General features: G+C 46.3%; 1 long non-coding RNA gene across 1 annotated transcript; it reads right to left on the minus strand.

The window, feature by feature from the left end:
- Positions 1 to 3,842: 3,842 nt before the first annotated feature.
- Positions 3,843 to 10,155, minus strand: LOC308506754. Its single transcript, XR_013994769.1, has 3 exons — positions 10,057 to 10,155; positions 8,494 to 8,847; positions 3,843 to 4,898 (listed from the first exon to the last, which is right to left on the minus strand). It is a non-coding gene; the product is annotated as an uncharacterized lncRNA (long non-coding RNA).
- Between the last annotated feature and the right edge of the window lie 5,403 nt (positions 10,156 to 15,558).

A 15,558-nucleotide genomic window follows, 5' to 3' on the forward strand; every position in this document is an offset into this window, starting at 1 on the left:
GTTCTGGCTGGAACCCACCAGCAGGGAGCTGCAGCTCTCATCCACCTGCAGAATTTCTTTTCTTACCTCGGAAAACCTCAGCCTTACCTTTAGGGCATTCCAACTGTTTCGGTGCCCCCCTTGCCCCCCTCCCCCGGTTATTCAAGACAACCTCTCTTATTTAAAGTCAACCATTTAGAGGCTTTAATGACATCTGTGCAATTCCTCCACGGCAACCCCTGGATTCCAGTTTGTTCAATGACAGGAACTGTCGCTGATACATGCAAAAAGGCCTCACAAGCATCGAGCAGTGACTTACCAGGAGCTGCTGAGATAAGTGTGACTTACTTACTGGCAGGCCTTTAGCTTTCGAAGTTTGTAACTTTGGCTGCGAGGGCTCCTCACTGCCTTTGCTCTGACTTCCCTAGAACCCAGCGGTTCTCTGCTAGGGGCGACTTTTCCCCTCGCAGGAGACGTGGCAGTGTCTGGGACACTTGGCGGTTGTCACAGCTGAGGTGTTACTACTATCATCTCATGAGTAGAGGTGAGAGATGCTGCTAAACGTCCTCCCGTGTGTAGGACAGCTGCTTACAGCAAAGAATCACCCTGTTTCAATCGTCAATGGTGCCTGGGGGGAGAATTCTGCTCTAACCCAGAGAGCCTGCATAATCAGAGCACGTGCTGTGTAAAATGTGCTCTAAATGAACTAACTTAGCCAATCCTTGTATACCTGCAGGGGTAATTTTTAAAGTAATTATTTTTTTGTTTATCTTATTTAAGCAGATGAGGAAATAAATGCTCAGATGTTGCTGTCGCCCTCAGGTGTGGTGCTCCGAAGTGGAAGGGGCCAGGGTTTGACCCTGAGTTCTCTGAACCCCAGTGCTGCGCTTCTCTGCCCCTACTCTGTGATGGCAGTTCCCCTTCAGGCTTTCTCCTGCATCTGGAGGTGGCTTTGGCCTCAGCTTGGGTGGTTCCCCAGTTGGCCTGGTCTCTTGCTTCTCAGGTCAGACTTCAGGGGTGAGATGAAGCCTCCCCCACTTACACAGGTCGGGGGAGGGCATTTAGCACAGTGGTGGCGAGCCTCAAACCTCAGAAAGGGGCGCAGGGTGATGGGTGTGGCTCCCACCCTGAGGCTGGGCAGCCTGGTTGGCCTCAGCGAACATCAGATCCTCAAATGCAGAGCTCGTAACCAGTGCGATTTCCTCATGGTGAGATTTACCCAGGAACATGCACGGAAAGCATTTAATATAGGCTACATAGTAAGTTCTGACAGTAGTAATTTTTGAGCTTCTAAGCTGGTCTGACCACTCACTTTCCAAGAGCGATTTAACACCGCAGGTTTTCCCATTTTCAAATCCCTCCACAGACAAGTGGGCCAAGTGCAAACCTTGGGGTTACTGGCCACTGGCCCTCAGATGTCTCAGCACTGTGGACACCAGTCAGAAAAACTCCCAAACAGAATTAGTTCTGAATAGTCTAATATTTATTCATTGTGTTATTTGCACTTCGTTGGCAAAGTTGGGGTGAGAGGAAATATATAAAACGTTAACATCTTTAAAAGTTGCCTTAAAGTCTTATTTGGAATATGGCAAAAATAAAAACAAAATCACACCTATACATACAGATAATATTTTTAAAAAATGTTTTTCGTTATAACAGAAAAAAAAAGCTCTGCTGATAGGTGCTGATAAGGAATAGCACTTTAAAAATTATCTGCCATTTCTTTTGTTAGAAAAGTCTTTCAAACAGACAAATTGGACAAAATTCTCTTTATCTTGTTAGTCATTAGGAAATAGCACACTTAGCTTTCATAATTATGTTCAGGTAATCAAAAAATCTGCATCTGTCATTCCATTTGATTCTAATAATGCAGAAAAGAGGGTAATTTGTAGGTGTTTATGCGGTGTGCCCTGTGTGCCAGGCCTTGTGCGTCGGGCGAGGGACTCGGTACGAATGGGTCCGGGTCCTGTAGGACCTCAGCGTCTCGTTGTATCATTGACGAATACAGTAGGGTGTCAGTTCTAAAAGGGGACTGTGCAGGCCACTGTGGGACCCAGAGCAGGGATCTGACCTCAGGCTCAGGGAGATGTGCATACGTGTGCGGAGTGAAGACTTTTGAGCTGAATCCTGAACAAATGTGGGGATTTATGCAGTGGAGGCGGAAGGGACAGCGTCTGTTGGCAGTGGCAACAGCTCAGACACTGGCATGGGGCTGCCTGCCCTGCCGGGTGTGGGCGGGGCCCGGGTGTGGCAGGAGAGGAGGGGGAGGTGTTGGCCGAAGCCAGGTCAGGTAAGTCCTTGTTAGCCATACCAAAGAGTTCTCATTTTTCCCGAGAGCATTGCAATGGCATGGAGGGTCTGGTGCGTGTGGGCTGTGGGGCTATGCAGAGGAGTGACTTGGGATGATGAGATGGAAGGGGTGGGTGCACTGGAGATGGCAGACCCTGTGAATGTGTAGTGTCGCAGTGGGGTGTGCATGTCTGTGTGGATTCTGTCCCTGTGCAGCTCCAGCTCCTGGGGTCACCTTTTCCTCCGTCCTCTAAGACGCCCTGTCCTCTCTGCAGATACAAGCCCTTTTCTTCCCCACTGAAATCACTCCAGGCCTCTGAGTGAGAAGGCCATCGCCCTCCCCAGAAGTGGGATGTTTTTCCATTGCAAAGAGCCACAGCAGCCTGAAGAGGCAGCGTGAGGGCTCCCGAGCAGATCCGGAGGAGCCGGTGCTTCCGGGTCTTTATTCTCCTGGGAATGTGGAAGAAACTGAGAGCAACACCAGACTGTTCCGAAGTCTAGGCTGTGTGCGGCCCAACACTGTCATTCTAGACAAATTCAGGACCCTCCCCTCAGCCCCTCCAGTGTCCAATGCCCCCAGAACCAGAAGGGGTCCACTCCTGACTGATCGTGGGGCTGTCCATCTCCTTTGGGTGTTTGTGAGGGGCCTGCAGGACAAGAGGAGGAAAGCCATGGAGGAGAAGAGAGAGTGTGTGTGTGTGCAAGCAGATGTGTGTGCGCCTCTGCTTGTGTGGCTGTGTGTGTCTGCGAAGAAGTTTCTAGAATAAATAGAGCATAGACTCTGGTATCAAGCTGCCTGGGTTCTAATCTTGGCTCTGCCACTTACTTGGTGTTAATATTGTGGCAAGTTATTTAACCTCACAATTGCCCAGCTTTCTCATCTGTAAAATGGGGAGACTAATAGCACCAAGGTCATAAGGTTAATAGATGTGAGGTGTTTGCAGGCGCGTTTGCATGTCATGCTCTGTTCCTGCCTTTTCTGGCACTTGCGCGTGTGTGCACGAACATCTGTACAAGAATACAGTCTCTTGGGTCAAGGCATTGTTGTTGTGAATCCTGGCTTTTCTGTGGACTGTATGCGTGACTCTGGACAGGGTACTACCCCGCTTTAAGCCTTGCTTTCCTCATGTGACAAACCAGAGAACTATCGTTATACTGTGTTTCCCCGAAAATAAAGCCTAGCTGGACAATCAGCTCTAATGTGTCTTTTGGAGCAAAAAGTAATATAAGACCCGGATTATATTACATTATATTGTGTTATATGATATATTATATTATACCCGGTATTATATTATATTATATTATATTATATTATATTATATTATATTATATTATATTATATTATACTATATTATATTAGACATGGTATTATATTACATAAGACCTTGTCTTTTATATTATATTATATTATATTATATTATATTATATTATATTATACCTGGTCTCGTATTATATATATATATATATATATAATATTATATTATATTATATATAATTATATTATATATATTATATTATATAAGACCCGGTCTTAGTAAAATAAGACCGGGTCTTATATTAATTTTTACTCCAAAAGACGCATTACACCTGATTCTCCGGCTAGATCTTATTTTGGGGAAAGGAGTCAATGTGATAACACACTAAGTGGAAGTGGCTAGGATAGTGCCTACCTCCATAAAAGCTGTTAAGTATGTCACCCTGCTCTAGTTGTTCATTCATTCAAGAACCACCTGTTTTTGTTTTATACCCTCTAAGCTCCACCCACTGGACACAGGTAAATAACAACTTATCTGTTCTCCCAAATAACTCCGATTACAGTTACTCAAACTCTGTGGCAGACCTCTGGGGGAGGAATTGCTTTCTTCATTTTCCAGAAAAGATCGCTGAGGCCAAGTGTGTTTCCAACATTTTAAAAAAGCTGTATTTTGTGATGAAATAAGTGTACCACATTCATCTCACATGGGAGTGCAGTTTGAAGGTCGGGAATTAGCGATTTTGACCTCCTATTATATGCTAGGAGATGTATTTATGGGAAGTGGAGCCGGGATTCAAACTCAAGACTCTGACTGTGCATTCTTTCCTTGAAGCCACATCTGGACTCATGCCAGTGCACTGCAGGGATAAAGTGTTTTACAATTTACAAAACAATTTAATAGCTGTGACCTTCGTTTTGAGCGCTTACCAAGAATCATGGCAAAACCGTTAGGGCTTATGTTACGGGGGGTGGGGGGGAGTGAGGCCGAAGTGAGGCACCTTGTCCGGGTGGCGTGGGGAGCAGATGGCAGAGTCCGGAGACAACCCAGGTTCTGTGCTGTGCGCCATGGGGCTGCCTCCTTACGGGAGGAGGTGGCCATCAGTTTCCTCTTGGCCTTGGAACTCCTTCCCGAGTTAGAGCCGGATCTGCTCTCTGATACTAAACTGTGAGCCTCCCCCACAGCTCTTCTGCTGGGCTGAGGGGAGAGGTGGGAGAGCAAGCCCGTTCTCTCCTCCAGACTCCTGTGGGTCATGCTGACTCATTCTTGAATGCTGCTTCCGCCTCTCCAGGGTGCCGGAAAAACCGGATTCCACCAGCTGCTCTGCCTGGTGCGTTCAGCACCCACATGCCCTAGGGTATTCCTTCCGTCATAAATCTGCCAAAGAGATTGACATCAGCTTGGCTGGCAGGGCCTTCCCAAGCTGCCTGGGAGGAAGGAGGAGAGTCATCCCTCCAAGTTCCTTTCCAGACTGCTGAAGCAAAGGCAGGCAATGAAATGAGCCTGAAAATATGCTGTTGGGAAGAGCCCTGGGGTTCTGAAAAGTCAGGAATGCCTAGACAAAAACTGTTCTCTCCCGGGGAGTCAGGCTCCGTAGGGCGGCTGATGGGGAGACCAGCTAACGTAATGGGCAGGAAATGGCCTCTGAACTGAGGACCACGTCTTCAGCTTTGGGCTCCATCAGCTGCCAGAGCTGATGCTTTATTCAAGCACCATGCTACGTAGCTGCTAGGGAAGCGCCAGAAGAATCAACACTAATGAAATCTTTTTGATGAGTCAACAGCTGGATTTGGCAAGAACATGTTAGCATATGAAATCAGGCAGAAAAAGGGTTTCCAACATTTAAAAAAAGCCCTATTTTGTGGTGAAATAAGTGTACCACATTCATCTCACACGGGAGTGCAGTTTGAAGGTAGGGAACTAGCAATTTTGAGCTCCTATTATATACTAAGAGGTGTATTTATGGTATCACCATTTTATTTTATGAAATATTTTGTTTTCAGTGTAACACGTGGTCATGGTTAAAGAAACCTTAAGGTTAAGTCAACCCACTTGGCAAGGAACCAAGATCAGCAAAAGTGCTGGCTGCGGGTGAGAGAAATCTGGAATGACTGATAGAGGGAGATGTCAGCTACGGTCGTGGCTGCAGCTGTCGTGGTGGAGATGGTAGCTTTTTAGTTACTTTTCTGAAGAATGAGTTTGAAGATTGAGTCAACTTAATGTGAGGCCTGGCTGGATCTGCATGGTGACAGGGATGAGCTGTCACAGACCCTGTCCCTGCTCACTGCCTTCCCTTGGGTCCTGACGCCTAGTCCTGCAGCCCAGCCTGAATTCCGGTGGTCAGCACCTCTGCGTGTTGTCAGAGGTAGAAAAAACCCCGTCTGCCTGAGAATCTGGTGGGGTGGAATTTCCTGGGAATTGTCCTCCCAGGAAAAGTCCCTAAACTATGATTCATGTATGTGGGGGTGGAAACCCTTCAGCTCTCTTGCTTGTTGGCCAAGATGATTCTGAGATTTTTAAATACTCTTCTCCATAGTTTCTCCATGGGATTCAGGGCAGTAGACCACTTTAGTAACTGGTTTAAAAACAATCTTGTCAGCCAGTTTTCCTTCCTGGGTCATGTGCCTTTCCCATCTCTGTTCCTTGCACCCACAAACTGCTTGCTCCTGAGTCCCGTAAAACTGTAAGCTCCTGAGCTTACAGCAGGACTCATCTAACTATAGATCATGGGCCGATCCAGTCTGTTGCCTGTTTCTGTAAATAACATTTTATTGGAACACAGCCACGTCTCCCTCTTTATGTTTGTCTATGGCTGCTTTTGCGCTACCAGACAGAGTAGGTTGAATAGTTGTAACAGAGACGCTATGGCCAGGGAAGGTGGATACAAGGTATAGTTACTGTGGCCCTTTAAGTAAAAAGTTTGCTGCCTCCTAGCTAGTGTGCTTCTGGGGGAACCAGACTGAAACACCATGTGTAGGCCATGATGGGTGAAGAAAGTCGAGTGTTTGCTGAAGCATGGAACGTCAAGGGGTAGAGAGAAGACTTCCGTGAGAGGAGCAGAGACCTGTGGTGGAGGATCTAAGATCACTGTCTAGGACATACCTGGGGACATACTTACCTCAACCTTACTTCTTATTTCTCAAGAGCGAAATAATAATAGTCCTCAAGGGCCCTTTTAAAATACCAGCTGGTCCTGGCAGCTTCCCGGTTAAGATACTCTCTCCCAATCCTTGTTGTTATAGCATCTGTTTCTCCCTTTATTCTTGCTCTCATGGGAATGGCTAGTCTTCCTCTTTGAGTCAACCACTAGTCTGTGAGCTTCTTGAGATCAGCTATTAACCCATGCTTCTTATGCTAACTCCGTCTTGTTGGGAGGGCATAATCTCGTTCACGCGGGTGCTTGATCAAAGCTTTCTGAATTGAGTGTGCCAGCTCCCACCCCCTCCTGTCATTTTCCTTCTTGGCTACCACTATGGTATGCACACAAAGCCAGTGGGGTTGGGGAGGGTCCCTACCACCCTCTGCAAGCTGGTTGGCTCAGATGTACATGAACTTGACCCTATGACCTTGGATTCATTATCTCTCTGTGCCAGCCTCTGAGCCAGTCAGTTCCAGACAGATGGCTCTTCAAAGCCAGTGACTGGGATTTTGGAGCAGTCATTGCCCAGATTGTAAACTTCCTTCCAGCTGATTCTTATACCTACCCTGGACTATAAGTGAGTCCTCCCCATTCTCTAAAAAGGCTCCCTCATCTCCATTAGGCCAGAGTGCCAGGCTTTTTTCAAACTTAGATGATAATCCAAAGATTAAAGTCCATACTTTCCAAAAGGGCACCTTTTCAAATTCATCATGAATTTCTATGAAACATGTTAAGTAATGCATTCCGTTCCTGCTGATGGATGAAATGCTGATGCCATTATCATAATGTAGTGCCTTATTTTTTTGGCTGAAAATTATATTAGGTTTTTGACATGAGGAGCAAAGTGGCAAATTGCAATAAACTGCAAGAGAAATCAGTTATAATTCAATAGTCACAGAGGCCCCTTGAGGGTATAATAACAATAACAATAATAAAAACAGCCCCCTACCAAGTTGCTCATCAGGTCCTGGGATTCAGAGAGGATAATGTTTTGATTACACTGCTGGGCCAGCAGATCAAATCGCGACTCCACTGATGGGCAAGCATCAATTATGTTGGCATATCTGATGGAGCCAAACAGCATGCCGATTTGATGCTTGCTTCGTGAAATTTATCATCCGTCCAAGCATGGTCAGGCATTCTGACTCTGCCACCCCCTAGGACCAGTACAAAGGGTTGTGCATGGGTGTTAAACCAAGAGCATGCCCACTGTGGTACAGACATGCACACTCTGAACTCTGCAGCCATGGGTCCCTTTTCCCGGGGAGCTCCTGGCAGTGATGACTTAGAATTAGGTTTTGGAGTCGCTTTAATGCCCAGGTATATGAATCAGAGCCAAATGGTGGGCAATTTCAGAGTTATTTTGCTGATTGGCCTTCTTCAAATATAAATCTGCATTTCATCTCACTTAGCCCGAGTGGGAAGGGATTCCAGCTGCAGGGCTTTGCGTCTAGTTTCCAGACCTAGAGCTTATGATGGGAGAGAAAATACATTTATGGGGATTGGGGACAAGGGTCTCAAGACAAGACACACCGTCACACACACTATACACATATACTTGTACACACACACAAACGCATCTACCAATGCACATTATACACATGCACAAACACATATTTTTATAATTAAGGAAATGGGATTTGGGGGCAGAGGAGCATCATTTTAAAAACTAGATGGATCGAATTCTGCCAGGTCAGTGGTAGAAAAGACATGCTTTCCTTCACCGCTCCTCCCCTCCACACATGTAAATTTGGACATGCTTTTTTCCTTGAGGTTTTCTATCCTGTTCCCTGATAACACAGTATAACCTTAGTCCTCCAGACCTTCAGATACCTGGTTTCTTCCGATGTTGTAGGCTCTGTGTGAAGCTGCCAGGTGTTTCTCCATCGTTTGGTTTCCCTTCTCCCTCGGTTCGGCCGGTTTACCGCTGTCCAAGTTCTTTTTGGTGTCTTGGTGCCCACTCTCTCTACTGCAGCAGGGCCTGACTTGCCCCGAGCGTCCGTATCCTCAGCAGGCACACTGCACCCACCAGAACCCATTCCTAAAGCCGTCTTCTGGAAACAGATTGGCTGCACTGAAGGGGGAAAGAAGTCAACAACACTGGCTATGCTTTTTCATTTCCAGCTCCATTCAGTGCCAGCTTTCTCTGATGGTCTGTGAACATTTCCAAGCTTGTCAGAACATTTCCTGTTCAATAAAAGGGGAAGAACAGGATTTTTAAAAAATAAAGAAACATCGAGCCTGGGAATGCCAGTGAATCTCCCCAGAGGAACCCGCACCGACATGTCTAATGGCTCGTGTTTGCCTCTTCTGCTAATTAGCTCGCTGCACCACCCAAGGCATCCTTCTCCCCTGGGCCTCAGTTTCCTCTTCTGTAAAAACTAGAAGGTTGGATTGCTAAGGTTTCTCTGAGTTGTATAAAATAATAAGTTGTATAAAATAATAAAGCTCCAGTGATTTGAGTTCAAATCCAGATTAGCTTCTCCCGGCAGGCGTTTTGACTCGTGGTGAGGGTGCAGCCCGGGAGACCCTCGGGAGACCCTTGGGTGGTGGTGGAGACCTCTGCGGCAGCCACATGTGCACCCTCTTTCTTGAAGAAGGGGAGCAGATTCACGCCAGCTGTGCTCACTGGAGCATTGCCCTCAGCCTCCCTGTCCCCACTGAGGACACAGGGCTCCACGTGGAGTGCACCCAGTGGCACTGCAGGGCGGTGCTGACGATGGTACAGCCGCCTGCCTGCTGCCAGAGGCTCATGCTAGCTCTGTCTCTTTACGGGGAATGGCGGTGTGGTACAGGAGGACTGGAAACGGTCCAGACTTGCTGCAGAAAGGCCCGGGGTGGAACCGTGCCCCCGTCACTGTTTAGCTGAGATCTGGCGCAAGTTACCTCGTCTCTCTCAGCCTGCAGGATCCACTCATAACCCCTTCAGGATGTGGAAACAGAGGCAGTGCCCTGAAATCCACGGCATGCACAGCAGTGCGAAACTACCAGCCCTAGTCACGGAGACATGACCATTAAAGGAGCGAGGGTATGGCCCTCATCCGAGAGCATCCGGAAAGGTTGTGACCTGCCTGAACGCCCTCGATACGTATGAGACCTGCACAGTCACCTAACAGTTGAAAACTGCTTGACACGTCTTCAGCATGCCCCTCCACTTCCAGCATCATGTAAGTTCCTTCCTGCCAGGAAGCTCATAGCTACATTCTTTTTTTTTTTTTTTTAAATCATCTGCATGTACTCTTCTATTTGGTACGTGTACTTTTCCTTCAAATTTCTATTGCACGAATAACATACATTTTTTATTGTGATACTCTTTTGTAACTCCTTAAGAAAATATTAAAAATACACGTTTTAAAAATAGTTGCAAGACTAAAACAAAACCCAAATGACAGTTACCTTTATTCACCAATTGTTCATATTTTGAGACATTTCTTGCAAATCTCACATTTCCTTCTTCTTTTTTGGAATACGCTGCACGTCTCATGCTCTTTCACCCCTAAATACGTCAGCATTCCTTTCCAAAGAACGATGATCTTATGTCACTGCAACATAATTATAAAGTTTAGGAAACTTCACACAATACAGTGCAGTAGCCCCCTTATCTGAGGGGGTTATGTTCCAAGACCCCCCGTGGATGCTGAAACCACAGATAGTTGCACACTCTGTATCCACTGTTTTTTCCTATACGTTCACACTTACCTGTGATAAAGCCTCATTTATAAATCAGGTCATTTCACGGATAGCTGTGGTCTCACCGTAGATCTTAGCAACTTTAGCATACATTTTATTTTCCTTATTAAGTTGAGAACTTCTTTTCACTGAAAGGAAATACTTTTATGGCATTTCTTTGGCATGACCAGCATCGCTGCTCTTGCATTTTGGGGCCCTTATTAAGTAAAATGAGGGCAACTTGAACACAAGCCCTGAGATACGGCTTCAGTTTGATGTGATTACAAACCAAGACGGCTACAAAGTGATGGACGGGCGGGTCACAGAGAGATTGTGGCTTTACTGGACAAAGGGGCGAGTCTCGTCCTGGCAGGACAGAGCAGGACGCTGCGACACTTCATCACGCTACCCAGATGGCATGCCATTTAAAACTTACGGATTGTTGATTTCTGGAATTGTTTATCTAATACTTTCGCATTGTGGTTGACCGTGGGCCATGGAAACCGTGGAAAGTAAAACTGTGGATAAGGGGGAGCGGGAGGGGGAGGGCGGCTGCTGTACTGTTTTCTCATCTCCAGCCTATACTCAAATGTTGCTAATTATCCCACTGATATCATTCACAGCCTTTTCCCCGCATCGTGGTTCCATTCCGAGACCACACATTGCTTCTATTGCTCCTTTCTGTGTCCTCAGTTGCCTTTAATTGAGAGTTGTTCTTCAGTCTTTGCTTTGGTCTTTCATGACTGTGTTAGATTAGGTTCTCAGAGGTACTCCTTCCCCAGCACTTCCAGCAGGGCCCCCTGGAGAGTCCCAAATGCAAGTCATGGAATTGTGAGTGCCGAGGGCCTGTGAGGAGAGGAGGGCGCTGACAACTTCTGCCGCCATTACCCTGACAGTTTTAAACAACACAGGCCAGTTGTTTTGTAGAATGTCCCTCAGTTAGGACTGGTCTTGTTTTCTCTTGTTTAGATTCCAGTGTCCTCTGAGTGCCCCATATTAGAAGGCACATGATGCACTATTTCCCATTATTGATGATATCACCTTTGGTCACTGGTTAAGGTAGAGCCTGTCAGGTCTCTCCACTGGAAACGGATCCATTCCCCATTTCTAATAAATGGAGAACCTCTGAGAAACACTTTGAGCCTGTAAATATCCTCTTCTGCAATAAAACTCCTCCGCCATCGTATGAACATATATGGTAGTTTATAGAATAATGACCCTCCACATCTTTGAGACAGTTTCCCTTGAGAAGCGAGGTCGACACTTCTCCTTGGACCTGGGTGAGGCAGTGATGGCTTTGGCTTTAGAGGACAGGGCAAGTAATGCTGTGTGATCTTGGAGGCTCTTTTTAGGTCATGCCGCTTCTGCCTTGTCCTCTTGGGATGTCGGCTTTGGAAAAGCGAGGCGCCTGGTAGGAAGTCGGACCACCCTGAGACGGCCGTGCTGGAGAGGCCAGGAGTAGACACTTGGGTCAACAGCCCAACAGAGCTGCCAGCCAACAGCCAGCGCCAGTCGCCACCCCTTGAGTGACTCAGGTGGATGCTCTAGCCCAGTCGAAACCTAAAGATGGCTGAAGTCCCGTCTGACTTGTGACTCCAGTCCTGGCACACAAGGACTGCCCAGAGAAGCATGTCCTGGATTCCTGCTTCACAAAAACTTGAGCAAAGGAAAATGGCTGTTTAAGCCCTTGAGATTTGGGATGATTGCTATGCAGCAATAGTAACTGAAACAGCATTCATGGAGGATTCTGGCCTGAATCAATTAGTATATCGGTGGCTGCTAAAAGGCAACTTTAATTTTATCATTCTAATTTTATTACTCTTCCTGTGTACACCCTGCCTGACTGCTAACATCCTCAAATCCTTTTAGGAATTGCTTCTGCTTATCATATTATTTCTCCAGGACAAAAAAAAAAAGGCCCTTGGAGCTCAGAGCAAAACAAAAAATGAGAATCTGTTTCTCATTAATTGCTAACAAATAGTCGAGGGGCTACAATGTCAGTTTCTTACCATGAAATGACATTTTTGTCTTCTTGGCTAAGAATTGTAGCTCTGCATCAGAAGACATCAAATTTACGTCATTTTCTCCATTGAAAGGAGTTCCTTGAAAATGGTACATTCAAAGTGCAAACATAAAACTAGAACTAAACAGCCTTGTCTCTCCTTCTCCTCCCCCACTGCCCCTACAGTGTGTCTCCTGACCTAAGACACCAAGGCTGCCAGAGGCAGACGGACTGTGTCCTTTTCACGATGTGCAGCTGGCTGTCTCCAGACAGGGCCAGCACATGACATGACCCCAAATTATGCTGCTTTAGTGAATTAGGTGGGAGGATGTGTGAAGATGATAAAAGAGAAGGATTGGACTTTTAAAATCTTTCAGGAACACAAGAGAAAATAATAAATCTGGGTCTTAAAATAGTCAATGGGTTAAAATCACTGAAGAATCTCCAGGGAGGAAGTATTCATTAGCTGGAAGAAGACAAGCATAGTATTCGGAACAGATGTATATCAGGGCCATCTTCAAGCTGTTCGTGTGCAAAAGCCGGGCTTCTGCAGACGGGAGAGTTTTGTGTCTTAAATTCGGCAAGCAGACTTAAAGACCTACTATGTGCTCAGCCTCATTATAGGAGCCAAGGAGGAGCAAGAAATATAAGACATTGGTTTTTGGACTCAAGGAATTTTTGATTTATTTGGTGAGACAAGACATACACAAATATGTTGCACCTTTCCCCATTCTCTTTCTCCATCTCCTGTCCACTGTCTGTACCTCCCACCCCATTCCACCCCATCCCAGTGATTAAGAATTCGAGCTTAGCAGCTCTGTGACCTTGAGCAAGTTACTTACCCTTCTTTTACCTCAGTTTCTTCATCAGTAAAATGGGAATGATAATAGTGCCTCATTCATTGTGGTGATTTGAGGACTAAAAGAGGTTCCTAAGGTCTTTGCCTGGCACCTGACTGCCAATTGGTAAGTGTTCACAAAGAATAGCTCTTCATCCGTGTCTTCCTCTTGTCCTACTTCTCCCTCTGCAGTGATTAGACATACAGCTACTAGAGTCAAATGCCTGGCTTCAAATCCTGCCTTCAGGCTTTCTTCCTTTAGCCAGAATTGGATTCTACTCCAAAGCCTTTGTACTTGCTCCCAGATCTTTGCAAAGCAGCCTTTCCCCCCGCCCCATTTCAGTCTTAGCCAAAATGTCACCTCCTCCAAGAGGCCTTCCCTGACCACCTATCCCTTATTAGGGTTTGGTGTTTCGTTTGATTCTTGTTTGCTGTTTCTCTCTCTCTACTGGAATTTAAGCTCCATGACAGCAGACCCTTTGTCTTTCATATTCTTAGCACGTGCAAGAGATTTGGTGACCCAGAGGCAGTCAACACATGATTATTGATTTAATGGAGAAATGAATAAATGAAAAACTGAAAAAAAATGGGAGGACGTTCACAAGCCTCATATCCCTCAAAGATGACTTCTAACATTGATCTAACACGAGTGGATTGTAATGTTCTTGAAGGAAGGTATGAAGTCTTATTCCTGTCTGAAATTTTGGGATCCTTCGTGTGAGGTGTGCCATCTAGGACTGCAGGAATGTGTGCTGCACCGAGTATGACAGGCTTTCACTAAACTTTCATCTCATTCATTGATCATGACACACAAATCCACACCCTCTGCTCACCGTGGGGCCCAAGTCGCCCCATCCCATGAGCAGTCTCCTCAGAGATTTCTTTCCTGCTCACACGTCGTCATTTGGGCCTTCAGATAGAGCCCCCAACTTTACAGAATGGCACAAATTCTCTTCCATTTTCCCCTTGTCTCTGAGCTGCCCACCTCATGAGTCCTGTTCCCATTCCTCCTCATCAAAGAGTTTCAGGTTCTACTGTCAGGCGTGTTTTGGGTAAATATCTGTGTTCCCTTTCTGTCTCATCTCCATGATCACTGCAGGCTCACAGATCTGTGACAATCTCTGTTGTCCCAGGGTCCCACTGAGGGTGGCAAGCACTTGGATGAGGGTGTCCTAAAGATCAGCTCCCATACTGAGACTCAGGTCAAAGTGTTTCCCTCATGCCTAAGTGTCCACATCCTTCTTTGTCCCCACTCTTCCCCATCCTCTACAGACACAGATAATAACCCTGTAAGGCTGGTCTTTCCTGCCTGCTTCCTGCTGTCCAGCTATCAGCCTCTGGAGGGCCAGGGCCGCACCTACCCGACTGTGCCACACGGCCAGCCCTGATGAATGGACGGTGAATACGTGACTGCATACATAAGTGCAGGCTTACCAGATCCCAGAAACAAGCCAACCCCAAACGCTGCCTCTGTAGCCCATAGTCTTTATAATAGTAATGACAACGAACAATGTCATCGCTCTTTTTTTGTGCCAGGCACTGTGTAAGAGCCTTAAATCCTTAGCTCATTTAATCATCGTCACAAGCTTAGGAGGCAGGTCTCTTATAATCCCCATTTAAAAAACAAACAAACAAAAAACCCCAACAAAGCAAAGCTGGGCATCATTGGTTCCCCAAAGTCCCATACCTTTGGGGATGAAGGCAGAACTGGGGTTTGACCCAAGGCAGTCTGCTTCCAGAATCAAACTCATGCAATTTCTCTTTTCAGTTCTTTTGATTGTGTGTCTGATTTGCAGTTACAGGAACAATGAGGTTTTTTCCATCCTCTCTCCTTGTTGCCAGGCTCAGCCAGTTGTGTTCTGCCCCGTCAGGCTCTTGGGACATCCCAGCAGAGCTAGAGGTGTCCTCCTCCAGCCGCCCACAGCACCATGCTCATCATATACATGTTAGTAGGGGTCCATAATTAGATAATGATTTCTTTCCCCAGCAAACTCAAGTGTCTGAGTGACAGGCGTCATATGACCCTGCAGTGTGTGCTCCTGGCAGTCAGGGTCACGGAGTTCTCACCTCTGTTTCTTCAGCACCAAGGACAGTGCCTGGCACCTGTGAACACGCTCTGAGGACGTGTCCTGAATGGAGTTATCGATACCCAGGGGTGTTCTCATGAACAGATGCAGTCCGATAACGTCTTATGATTTCTGTAGTGCTGGAAAGATTGTTGTGTTTTTGGTTATCTTTCCTGCCTGGAACCACAATGCCTGAAATATCGTCATTCTTGAGACATCCTTGGGAAATAAGTATTTCTTCCTCTAGGTATCCTTGGTAAAACAAAATATTTTTGTGGGAAGAGTAGTATCTTAAATCTTTAAAACATTTGTGCGACTTGGTG

This window comes from Rhinolophus hipposideros, assembly GCF_964194185.1.
Source record: "Rhinolophus hipposideros genome assembly, chromosome: 13".
Lineage (NCBI taxonomy): Eukaryota > Metazoa > Chordata > Mammalia > Chiroptera > Rhinolophidae > Rhinolophus > Rhinolophus hipposideros.